Here is a 13,109-nt window from a genome sequence, read left to right as displayed (position 1 = left end):
TTCAGTGAAAGCATAGAAGACATCATCACCTGGGCAGAATCCGTAAGGGAGCAATAAGAGCAATTGGAGGTCTAGAAACATAAGGAAAGGTTCGAAGAATAAGGATGATTTATTCTGTGTAGGAAAGACAAAAGAAAGCCTCATAATAGTCTTCAAAACTTTCTAACAGCGAGGAGCAGAACACTGGAATCAGCTGTTCCCAGTGATTATACTCACTCTAAGTCTTTAGGAGCTGCTCAGACAAGGCCTCGTGAGGAACAATGGTGGTACAATCTTGGGATGTGGGCTGTGCCACTTCTGCCTAAATTTTTATGATTTTATAATTAACACACATCACTGCATTTGCATCCTAGAGGAGACAAACCAATAAAGAGATTAATTAGATACGGAAGAGGATTACAGGGACTTAGTTAAGAATATTGCTGTAATGAGGGTCCCCTTTTATTATACTGAAACGATTCTTGCTCAGAAATCAGAGGCCCGGACAACTCTGCAAGCCATACTACCGATGCCATTCCTTTTTGGTCTTCAAGTTATTATTCAATTGCTTTTAAAAGTACCTTTATTATAATCTGTTTTAATGAATTTTACTAAAACAAAAAAGAATTACTCATATTTACCAAACCCAGAGCTATTTTATAACTTGTATTTCTATAAATAGAATATGTTGCCACCTATTTGGGCATGATTCTGTGGATTCTTTACTGCTAAACCACATTAAATTCTTCATCCAGCTCTTCTTAAGTCCTTCAGTATATTGTACTAACAAGTACACTCCAGAGAAATGCTTCTGGAATCACCTCCTGTATTTTAAGATAGCATCAGAATGGTTCCAGTAATTAATCTGTCAATCAAACCCACTTTACTGAACTACCTGCCTGATCTGAGTTGACTATGCAAAGTAATGATAACAATGAAATAGAAGATCAGCACAAGAACTGCTTCAGCAATCCCTGACTCCTCACTTAAATCCCGCTCCGGAAATGCTCATTTTGCTAAGTTTCTCCTCTTTTTGCTGGTCCCTTAGCAGATACCTGGCCCTTTTACTGGTACACTTGTGTACCTGAATATCATTGCTTGTTTCATTTCAACTGCCTGGGTGTGTTCACACTGTGCTACAAGAAGGAAGAAGCCCAGAAGTAGTACGGGTTGCCTCCAAAAGGACAGGCTGAAATGTTGTTTACTGCTTTGCTATTGCTTATAGTCCGGAGCTGAATGACAGTGCAGAATACCAGTTATGATCATTCCATTCCAGATTTTGTGGTGGTAAAATGAATCCTGGGAGAACAGATGTCCTGGCACACTGCAAGTTTATTCTGGGTCCTAATAATATTTCCTGCCCCCTGCTTCCAAACATACATTCTTATTGCCTTTTGATTCAAAAGGTTAACCAGTTTTCTGGGTTCTAGGTGGGTCACTCCAGGGAGAAGCTGATGTTGGGGCAATTACTGTGTTTCTTACCTTTATTTACAAACAGGTTCTCTTTGCCTAAATACATGAAAAATCAAAATAATAGTGCATAATTCTACAGCTCCCATCCCCTAATCTCTCCCATCCAAAACCTCATCAAAAATCTCTTTTTCTTTCTGAGGTTTTTCTAAGGTCATAGTACCAGACTTCTTTGGGTGTGCCCTATTCCGTATTTAATTGTCCAAGTGATGTTTCTGCCTCCTTTGGTAAAGACAAGCAAGAAAGAACAAAGCAATACCCAACAAATTCCTCTGCTGATATATGCTTTCTTTTGCTGGAGCCTGTTATTTCAGCTGCTTTTTTCCATCAAAGTGTTTAGTAACTTCTTAGGGTTAATCTTAAATGAGAAATCCTATAATGCTCTATACCTAACAACATGCTTGCCCTTGCTGAATGTGCTGATAAATACTGATTTTTTTACTGTAGTACAGGACTTTGGGCCAAGTGGAAAAGAATATCATACAGCAATTCTTTCATTTTCCAACTGAATTTTGCAGAGGTTTCAAATATGCTTAAATTAGCCTTATAGACCCTACTTCCCTTGGTCTCTGCCTTCTCTTCTGTTTATTTATACTATTTTAGCCCCTCCAGCAAGACTCAATAAATAACCATTTCCTTTCTTTTAAAATCTACCATTCTATAATGTTTATTCCAAGGCACATTTACTACAGTTTTAGCTGAAAATCACCATCACCACCAGCCTGAGGAAGCTTAATTCAAGAAGCTGTTAGAGCAGGCTAGTGATTAAAAATTTAACTCACAGGAATTAGGAAAATGAAAGAAAATGCAGCTACAGTTCAGCTATGTAGTATACACAATCTTGTGTGAAGTGGAAGTCAAAGAATTTATTATTTATATTATATATTGCATACAGAATCAAAATACTCTTAATGTAATAGCATATTTGATAAGCATATGACAAAAGGATGCAACAGAATTATATTTCCCATTGATACTGAGTCAGTAAGTCTGTTTCAGCTCAAGGCTGATTTCCAGGTTGCAGACTCAATAGATTTCCAGTCCTAGTGGAAGAAAGGCTAACCGCATGTTTTTCCAACAGAGAACTCCTCAGAAAGAACACAAGATCTCAGGATTTTTGAGATCTTTAAAAAAACGAACGTGTCCTGCCTATTCAAAACACAGATTTCTTAGTATTCATTGGGAAGAATTGTTCTTTCCTTTTCTCAGGTTGAAAATAAAAGTGCATTCAGATATTTTACACTAGAGTGACTGTGCAATGTCTTGGCTAGCAGGGGACAGGAGCAGCTTAGAAGATGATGAGCTTCCAGCCAGATATTCAGTCTTGCTATAGTCCACCTTTAATATGCTATTCATGCAGGCATCCATCCCTCAATGCAGTTTTACTACTACCTCCCCATAGTCATACCAGTAAGTACCTTTTCTTTGTTTGAAACAGCACACTTTGCTGTACGTCCATGTCTCATCTGAAAAGATTTAAATCGTTCTGGGACCTCCTTAACAAGACAAACCCTAACACATAGTCTTTCCTTAAACCTTTGTTGGCAAGTTCCTCAGGAGACACACAGTAAATTCACTCAAATGAAAAAACAGGTCATCCCACTGTACCTGGCCACGGAATCATTGCATACCTCCCATTACTGTGCTTCAGGTGCAAGTACCGTGTTTTGCCACTCCATTACATTTCAGCTATTTTTCTTTTATGAAGTGAGTCCAAAACATCACCAAATTAAAGTTCTCCACTGGTTCTGATGATAGGTTTGATAACTTCCTGGCACAAATGAAAGTTCTGTTATAAATTGAGAGCCATTCACTGAAGAGCTCATACAGTGCCTGTTATACAATATCAATCAGCAAAAGTGAGCTACCAATAACAAACTATGACATTGGCAACAGTAATGATAATGATGCGTAGCTACCTCACAGTTGTTTGGAGTTTTCTACAAAAACAGCACTTTTCGTGCAAATACGAGGTCAGAACCTGCTAATAATAATTTATGAAAATGACACACTGTTTTGCAACAAACAAATATTATGTTAATGCAAAAGTCTAAACATTCTTTTGGACTAGGCAATCATCCCGCCATACTTCCGGAAAGGCAGAATTGTACACAGGAGAACTGCACTAGCTCATACACATGGTCAAATAGCGGCACAACTGAGACCTCAGTGCTTGTGGGAACATTTTATTATTGCTGTAAAATAGCAATAATTTGCGGTAACAGGAGACAGAACCTTACTTCTGCAAACTCCTGTAACATTGCTTTCATTCTTAGTCCCAGAGTTTTCCAGATGGTAATTGTAGTCCATAGCAGAGCTGAGCTAGCATCCCACAGCACCAGGGAAAAACAGAGCATCAGAACAAGTATTGCACATGGGCTGTCACAGGGAACTTAAAATGAGGATAGAGAGAGGTTAAGCACCAGCAAGAGGTCATTTTATGTACATAGAAGTGGAGAGCACTGAGTTTAGTCAGCTGACTATCTCATATTAAATTTTGCTTGAACATTTGGCTGTGGGATACAAAAATGCTAATGTGACTCTGTGGATATTCTTGAAAGCATAATAAATTTGAAGAGTAGATAGATAATATCATAGAAATAAATACTTTGGACCATGCTAAAATGGCACTCATGACAATACCACTTAGACATTAGAGATATTACAATAATTGGTTTCATGTAAAACAGATAGCTAAAGACATTGGATAAGGTCCCAGGAGTGTGCTAGAATACATCATTGAAGATGGGTTCTTTAATTGAATGCGTATAGGAATAGATAGAACAGCTTGAGCCATACACAGTATGTCACAAACCTTAACAATTATGGCTACATTTTATTTTGCACACCATCCCATCCCCATAAAATAGCTCGTTTCAAATTTAAAGGTACAGAATCCAATCTATTTGCTTAAGTTGAGTTTTATAGTCTACAAGGAAGGAAACACATCATCCCGCTTTTTACTGAAAAGAACCTAGTACAGTCATGGAGCAATATAAATAATAAATCTCTCTCTTACGCATTTATAAAGAATCCATCAGTATGATACATATTTAACATACATGCACTTTAAATTTCATTATATATGTATGTGAACATTAACTCCACTTTCTGGGTTTCCATAAATTGTTGTGTATAACTGGTTTATAAATACGGGCTAAGTATTTTTATTTTCACTTCCATTTTCTTTTGGAGTACATTTACAGAAGCTGAAAACCTGTTTGCGGCTGTTTATCCTTTTCCTACTTGGGGAAAGCAGTATCTCTCAATTTTTTTAAAAGGACGTGCCAGTATCTAGACTGTTTTTCTGATTAAATGCAGGAAATTAAGAATCTTCACTGGTAGAGCGTACCTACCCTGTTCTGATTTTGCAGTTGTACATGTGTGAATATAAATACGGAGCTACTGAAGACAGAAGCATGACAGACCACTGCGATTATTCAAATAATCAGACATCCTGCATTGAAGAACTTCCTCCAAATTTCTTTTTTTTTTTCCAAAAAGATAGGCATCATAAAGCAAATCATCTCTACCTTTGGCCAAAAACAACTGTGCACTGCAATGCCTCTCTTACAAGAGTTATTCTGTTAGTGTAAAGATAATGAAAATATGTGAATGGAAATCATGTGACTTCCTTGGAATGTTACATTTAATCTCTTGATTGACTCTCATAAATTGCTTTCAAATTACTGCACTAATTCTTTTCCCTCGGTTAGAGGGTTACTCAACAAGTTTTCCAACATTCAAAAAATGCTTCAGAAAAAGTCTGAGCTGCTTTCAAAATGGCCTATGTGCTTTGAAGCATATACTGGAATTCATTACAAGTTTTTGCAGAATCTATTCTTCTCTTACAGGACAAAATTAGATTGTAAAGTCATAAATGTCAAATTAGGTTGCTTGCAGTTTGCACCAGAGTAGCCTCATTTCAGAGATGTTCAGCAACCATTCACAGCTGTGGAACTGTGGAGGCTCTCTTTTTCTGAAATGAATTTCAGACTGTTTTACATTTTTTATAGATACTGTTAACATAAACCTACATGAATCACACAGAAATAATGATAACATCTTGCTTTTTTAATTCATGAAGATTTTTTAATTCATGAAGATAATCTAATTCAGATGAGTGAGACTGGTCACGTGGATAACAAAGTAAGAAAGATATAGATTTGGATCTGCAAGTTTAATAAAAATACCGTTCAGGTACTTTTAATTTAGGCTAGGAAATGCTAACAGTTTCCTAAGCTGAGCTCAGCGAGCCTGTATCTCCTGGGCAGCCTCCCGGTTGGCCCCAGGAGGGAGCGGATTGCATCAGCTCTCAGTCTGGTGAAGACAGCCTCCATGACATGCCATTCATGCGCATGGCAAGTGTGGGGCACGTTCTCATGCTCATCTTACCCTGACCCATACTGACAGTCTAGTTGCGTGGAGCCAGATTTATTTCGTGTACTTGGGATGCTAATGCAGAGGAATCAAGGGGCTGCCTTAGGCTCCTTACCTGCATCACAAAGAGCAACTGGACTGCATACAAGCACTACTGTGTTTGAATTCTTAATGGCATGTCAGTTGTTAGTATTTATTTTTTATTTCCTTCATACGATACTGTAAATGTTAATGTTAACATAAATGAAGGGTTCCTTAAATTATTATTTTTAATCAGATAAACTTACTAGCTACTACACACCAAGCAACATGCTGGCATGTGATTTGTTTCACTTCATTGATAATATGCTCATAGCTTTTTGTGCCAAGGCACGATAAATTCATTACTTACAGCACAGGTTATAACATCTCCTTGGATTCTAAGGGTCTGTATTTTCTTGATGGACTATTTAAACCATTTTTTGAGGTAGCAATCTCTTTCATTGTTATTTTAAGGCACATCATGATTGTGTCCCTTTTTCTTCCTATCTAGACTTTAACAATGGATTGTTTTCTCTTTTTCCTCTGGGTACTGATGATACACTCTTTTAGCTACTGAGAACTGTGTTCTCATTACCACATTTCACCACCTTTTAGTATTCGATAGTGACACCAAAAGAAAGACTGGCAGATACGTTAAGAGAGTTAGTGCAACTCTGCTCAAACACAAATAAAGCTGATGTAAAAGGACTGAACTTTGTGGCATCCACAAGTCTGTACATTTCTACTGAAGTTCGTCACTGTCTGCCACTAATCCTACAAAGCTTGGTAGGGATCAGCTGCTGATAACACCAGTGAAAGAGGGTCTTTGTTAAAACACTCTTGGTTTTTTGCACATATTGAAGACCTTGTAAGCCTTATTCAGATTGTCTGTTACTTACCAAACATTACCAGTGTATATAATTCAGTGCTTCAGAAAAACCTGTATTTTCCTCTTTGTTTTTTCCTGTTATTTCTGTTAATTACAATTTTTAATTTACAGTTCATGCTTATGATTTAATTCTTTATCCACAATAAATTCCTCATAAATAAACATTTGATTTTTTTGGCCTTCTCTTTAGTGGCAAAATAATGATTGAATTGATAAAGTTCAAAGCTAGAATGTTTTACCTGTAGTGGGTTTCTTATTACTATTATAAATGTTATCTTCAAAGAGTTAAAGTTAGTTAGTTATCCCAATCCTCCTTGTTTAATGAAATTATTTTGTTTCCTTAAACTGTGTTTAATAAGTAATAAGGGATACTGGAAAATTAATATACATACTGCTGTATTGATTTAGTTTTACTTCATTCTGTTTTCTCTCTGAAGTCTATAAGCCTTCGGGTCCTATCTAATCTATTCATTTCTGACATGCGCATCTTTCTACTGCCTAAGTGCCTCTGCTGTTCTTGAAAGAGCCTCAGAGATGATTTAAATCCTTATGCTTTGCTTTTTCAGCTGTTTACCATTTCCCACATAATTTTATTATGTACTTCAAAACATTATAATTGTACTCTAAGAAACTCCATTATCATATCAAGTCTAATTTTGTATTGAACAACATTATCCAATGCTGTCCCTGCATCCATTGTCCTCCAACTGCAGGAACACTGCCAGACCCTCCCATGAATTCTAAAAGTGCCTGGCAGCAACTCCATACTTAGGACTGCATTTTAAAATGGATAGTTACCAGTGTTGGAGACCAATGACTTAGTAATAGGTTGTGCATAAATAGGTAAGATGCAAGCAAAGTTAAGACTGTAGTGCTATGATAAGTGCAACGAGAGCAGACTACATAATTATTTAGATGACAGCATAGGAAATATAATGGTGTGCTTAAAACCCACAAAATGCTGAATTCAAACCTACAGAGTGCAGGGCCACTGTGACTGAAGCATCTGGATTTAGCAAAGCGAGGTGGCAGCCGTAGCATTAGTTAACATCCTTGGGATGAGAGATCCACATTCAAAAACAGGCTCCTAAACATGATGCCAAGAGGGAAAGGATGAAGAACCAATCTCTGTGTATCAGTCTCGCCCCTTTATGGGTATCAGGCTTAAAGAGATGGGTAAGCATATCAGCAGTTAAACTGAACTACATGAGAACAGGGATTGTACTGACCAAGGTACTTTTTGCTTCATTTTTCTCAAAGGAAATTAAAAATGTCTTCTTAGATTAATTTTGTTTTTAAATTGGAATCGGAATGTTTCACTTTCAGAAGCTGAATACTGAGAAAGGGAAGTTAGACTCATAGATCCAGTACAGAAGACATGGCTGTTTTTAAAGTCCAATGATTACAACATTCTTACAGTGATTTTCAAATTCGTTGTCTGTCTTAAGGGATTTTAAAACAGAGAGTACATTTAGTACTGTATATTAGTGTACAAACAGTACACTGTCCTACCTCCCAAAATCTGCTTACACATTTTCTGGAAGACTTGAAGAATTCAAACCAAGAGGAGACTGAGGGGACACCTCATCGTAGTCTACAGCTTCCTTACAAGGGGAGAAGGGGCAGGTGCTGACCTCTTCTCTCTGGCAACCAATGACAGGACCTGAGGGAATGGCAGGAAGATGTGCCAGGAGATGTTTAGGCTGGATATTAGGAGAAGGTTCTTCACCCAGAGGGTGGCGGAGCACTGGAACAGGCTCCCCAGGGAGGCAGACACAGCACCAAGCCTGACGCTATTCAGGAAGCACCTGGACAATGCCCTCAGAGACATGGGGTGAATTTGGGTTTGTCCTGCGCTGGGACAGGAGTTGGACTCGATGATCCTTGTGGGTCCCTTCCAACTCAGGACATTCTATGATTCTATGCTAGGGACTGTTCTAGCAGCTCAGCACTATCTGATTGCACTCCAGGACACATGCTGTATTTTTGTAGCCTTGAACTTACCACCACAGATGTGAAAAGCTGTCCCTCTCAATGGAGATGGACCATCCTCTGTTCTCCAGTGGGGCTGTTCTCAGTCTTGCCTGCTGATTACGTTCAGTTGCATCAGTTGAACATTTTCTGAAAAATAAGGACAATGTTTCAAGTCTAGAAGGCAGTGAACTGATCTAATCCATAGATTTGAATTGTTGACTTCTGTCTCTCAAGACAAACTCCCTGATGTAAAAGAAAAATGTCCAAACTCTCCAAATGTTGACAGGCTATTAATGGAAACTTCAGACAGGTATATTCACAATCCTGCATCCACTGCCCACCAGCCTGGAGATGCTTCCTGTTGGATAACTCCATAAATTCAGACCCACAATTGAATTGAAGTTTATGAACTAAAAGCCTGATATACAAAGCAGTCTGAAATGGAAGATGGAATTGCTGTCCCAATACTACCCTGTAAATCATCCTCAGAGACAGCATCAAGGTCAAATCAACCAACTCTGACCAAACCAATAAGAAAATACCCCTACATCAAATGCCAGACACTTACACCCATGGTCACCTCAGCCCAACGTTGCTAGCCACTCAAAACCTGCCTTCTATACTGCGTGCTTTAGAGAAGCCTGTCTGTTGTGATGTGCTGCCTCAATTCCCTTTCCCCAAGCAGAAGCAACTGGGATAGGCAATGATCACACTCTTGAATGATTGCTACTTCTGCCTGTGGCCAGTACGCAAGAACACAAGAGCACACAGTGAAAATATGACATTAACTCAAGATTTAACGTTCTCTGTACTGCAAGAGGAATGTACTGCAAGAGGAATGTACTGCATGGCCTAGAGCTGATCTGCCTTCTGAGTCTTCTCCAGTCTGCCACCCTTCAGCACAGAGATGGACTGGCAATATACTGTAGACATGAGATGTTGTTCTTTGTCCTCCCAAAAGCTGATAAACTCTGTGGGCAGCTCAGCTCTAAGTTTTAAGCAGATGTTGCAAATACAGTTCGTCAGGTGGTCCTGCATTAGCATGACTCATCTTGTAGGCTGGACAAGACAGGGTACACTACTCCTTCATCTTCACTCTCTACCCTCACCACTTCCTCTTCTTTTTCATCTCCTGACCTTTCTGAAAGACCATTTCCTTGCTGTCACATGGTTCAATGCTACAGGCTATTACCCCTCAAACTCTGGCACAAGTTCTGCAAGGTCCTTCAGATCACACAAATCTGTTTCCAAGAAGGAGCTAGGCAGTCAGGCTGGAACTCCATGAGTCCATGAGGCTTGGGTTGACATGCGACCCTTGAGAAACTGGCCAAGGCAGAGAAGGCAGGCTTGGTATTTGCTTCAAGGTCATGTCTCACACTTTGCAATCTCATGGCATCGTGGTGTAATAAATCAGGTGTCATCACCATTCTGACACGGTGATGCCTGGTAAAGCATCTTCTTATTGGGATGCCTAAGATAAGCACAGAGAGTAGGCCATATTGGCAACAGTGCAAACAGCACTAATCCATAAGGACAACCTAATCCTAATTTTTGTCCACTCCCAGCTTTCACTCTCAGTTCCCCTTTCTCCATCAGTTAACTCTTGGGCTGAATTTTGTAGGCCATTAAGACACCTCATACTAACTTCTTCCATATTTCAGTATGCCATGTACTAGAAGATAACATTAAGAAAAAACAAATATGGATGGAAACTTTTTAAAAGTATGAGTATCCTCAAAAGATAGCCAAACAAATGTTTATGGCAATTAGATTCAGAAGTGAGAGTTGGGGCTTTCCACTGACAAAGGTCAGTGGTCAATTTGGCTGTGCGTAACCAGGAGACATTTGTGCTATGTTGCTTTCCCAAGTTACCTTGCCTAGATAAGACAGTATTTCCTCACTGACTATAAAAGGAAGAGCTCTGAGACAGGGTTCTTCTTGCACCGGACTCACACCCTACAAAAGTTTTTTACTACAGCTGTCCTAGCATTTTTCACAAATTTGTGAAACCTATGTAAGATTTCCTCTTAATAGTCTGGGCACATCTTAGCGATCCCCAAGAAAAATATACAGTTTTTCACTATAGATTTTTTTTTCTGTCATTATCCATATCCACTGAGCCTGCTGTTGACAGCAGGCTCAATATAAGTCAGCAGTGTGCCCTGGCAAACTGCATCCTGGGCTGCATCAAACACGGCATAACCAGCCAGTCAAAAGAGGTGATTACCCTGCTGTATTCAGCGTTGGTGCAGCCTCACCTTGAGTACTGTGTGCAGTTCTGGGCTCCATAATTTAAGAAGGATGTGAAAGCCCTTGAATGCATCCAGAGGAGGGCAACAAAGCTGGTGAAAGGGCTGGAAGGCATGTCCTATGAGGAGCAGCTAAGGACCCTGGGTTTGTCTAGTTTGGAGAAAAGGAGCCTGAGGGGCGACCTCACTACTCTCTAGAGCATCCTGAAGAGGGGAAGTGGAGAAGGAAGTGCTGATCTCTTCTCCCTGATATCCAATGATAGGACACGTGGGAATGGTTCGAAGCTGTGTCAGAGGAGGTTCAGACTGGACATTAGGAAGCATTTCTTTACCAAGGGGGTGGTCAAACATTGGCACAGGCTTCCCAGAGAGGTGTCTGATGCCCCAGGCCTGTCACTGTCTAAGAGGCATTTGGACAATGTCCTTAATAATGTGCTTTAACTTTTGGTCAGCCCGGAAGTGGTCAGGCAGTTGGACTGGATGACTGTTGCAGGTCCTTTCCAACTGAAATATTCTATTCTGTTCTATTCTATAGTCATGGCATGGTGCTATACAAACTATGTCTTCTTGGTATAACTTCAGGGAAGCACCTTCTCCACAGAATCCTTCCTGCCTGAGAGCCTCCTGAGGCACAGGCTGGCCCAAGTTGTACAGATTCTGTAGGCTCTTTCCCTACTACTCAGCTGCTATGACTTCCCCCAGGAGGATGCAGGCCCTTTGTAGGTCTGAAATGCCAAACTAGCCAAGTACAAGCATCAGGAGCACTTGCAGAGCAGGAGCTTGGTTGGGCAGAATTCAAGAGCAGAACCATGACCTCTGAAGGGAGTTCCCTTCTGCACTGCCTAGGACCTGCCATGTCCCCCATCACCAAGCAGTCATCCCACAGAGCAAATTAACATTTCCTACCACTTTCCACGGATTCCAGATAATCAGCTGCAGGCAACCAACTAATGCAGCAAAGGATGGCCCCTGAAACACATTCAAGGCGGTTAGTTCAACACCGCCAGATAGTCTCATTCAAGGCAGGTGATCTGGCATAAGTTTGAATAGGTGAGGACTTTACCATACAAGGATAGAAGACTTCAGGCTAGAAGACTTATTTTTGTTTCTAAATGTATTCTCCACCTTAAAGGTCATCATATTTTATTTAACAGACATTGATAAAGTACATGATCACATATGCTTCACTCTTGATTGGAAGCCTGTCTCTGGGAGACTAGAGTTATGCTCTTTTGTGAAATTCTACTTTTTTTTGAGCCACACTTCATTGCAATGGGGGAACTCTGAATTTCTATGCTTATTTTCCATGTTAAAGCCAAGGGAACTTCACTCTTAGTTCCCTTCTTTGACAGCCTTTCTTTCTCTGTCCTACTCAGGCCCTGGCCAGATGAAATTGCATTAAATTTCTTAGGATTTCATAGTATTCTCAGTTGTCTTTTTGAAGAGACACCACTTGCTAGTTTCCAAATTCCAGTAGGGCAATGGAGCACTGTTGTTTTCTGAACCAACTTTCAGGACTCTCTCCTTGACAGCAAATTTATGAGAGAAATAAAGGTGCTTTGTGTTTGACAACAATACAGGCTTTTTTTTTTTCTCTTTCTAAAAATTCTTGGATCTGAGAACATTCTTCATGTCTCTTCACTTTGTGCCCATGGGAACTAATGTCTTTTCATTCCTAAACACAATTTACTTGTCTTCCATGTAAGTCCTGTCACCCGAAACTTTGCTGATTCTGGCACCGAATTGTAATTCTGTATTTTCTCAGAAAAGAAACCACCTCATCCCAAGTTACACATCAGGGAGCTGATGTAACAGAGCGCAGTGTCCTGAATATGATCTGGTGAGTGCAAAAGCAGCCCACAGACTAATGATCTTAACTATTTTCATTGGTGATCTGGGGCTGTAGGATCAGAGTAAAATCAAAAAGGCACGTCTACAGAACGGCAGTCTACCTCCATTGTGTTATCTCCTTTGGGCACAGCTGAGCTGCTGACAGGAAGGATGTGGTTGAGGGTGACATGAGGCTTAAGAAGTGACCCTCTATGATCTGCTTGTTCATGTGAACATGAGATCGCGGTGGTGTTTATGATTGCCTAGGTTCTAGGAAGAGCGCATTTTCCTCTCCTGATGTTAACCTGAAAGGTTGT

At 39.9% G+C, this 13,109-nt stretch overlaps 1 long non-coding RNA gene across 1 annotated transcript in view; it reads right to left on the bottom strand.

Moving 5' to 3' along the window:
* Nucleotides 1-13,109, bottom strand: part of LOC142054371 (uncharacterized) — a 50,774-nt gene that overhangs the window by 32,618 nt on the left and 5,047 nt on the right. Inside the window, exons 2-4 of the long non-coding RNA XR_012659498.1 lie at nt 8,744-8,860; nt 3,081-3,220; nt 217-349 (exon numbers count right to left, since the gene is read on the bottom strand). This is a non-coding gene — a long non-coding RNA (uncharacterized LOC142054371). The remainder of the gene's footprint in view (nt 1-216; nt 350-3,080; nt 3,221-8,743; nt 8,861-13,109) is intronic.

Source organism: Phalacrocorax aristotelis, chromosome 3 (genome assembly GCF_949628215.1).
Source record: "Phalacrocorax aristotelis chromosome 3, bGulAri2.1, whole genome shotgun sequence".
NCBI lineage: Eukaryota > Metazoa > Chordata > Aves > Suliformes > Phalacrocoracidae > Phalacrocorax > Phalacrocorax aristotelis.
This window is presented reverse-complemented; position numbering and strand designations above follow the sequence as displayed.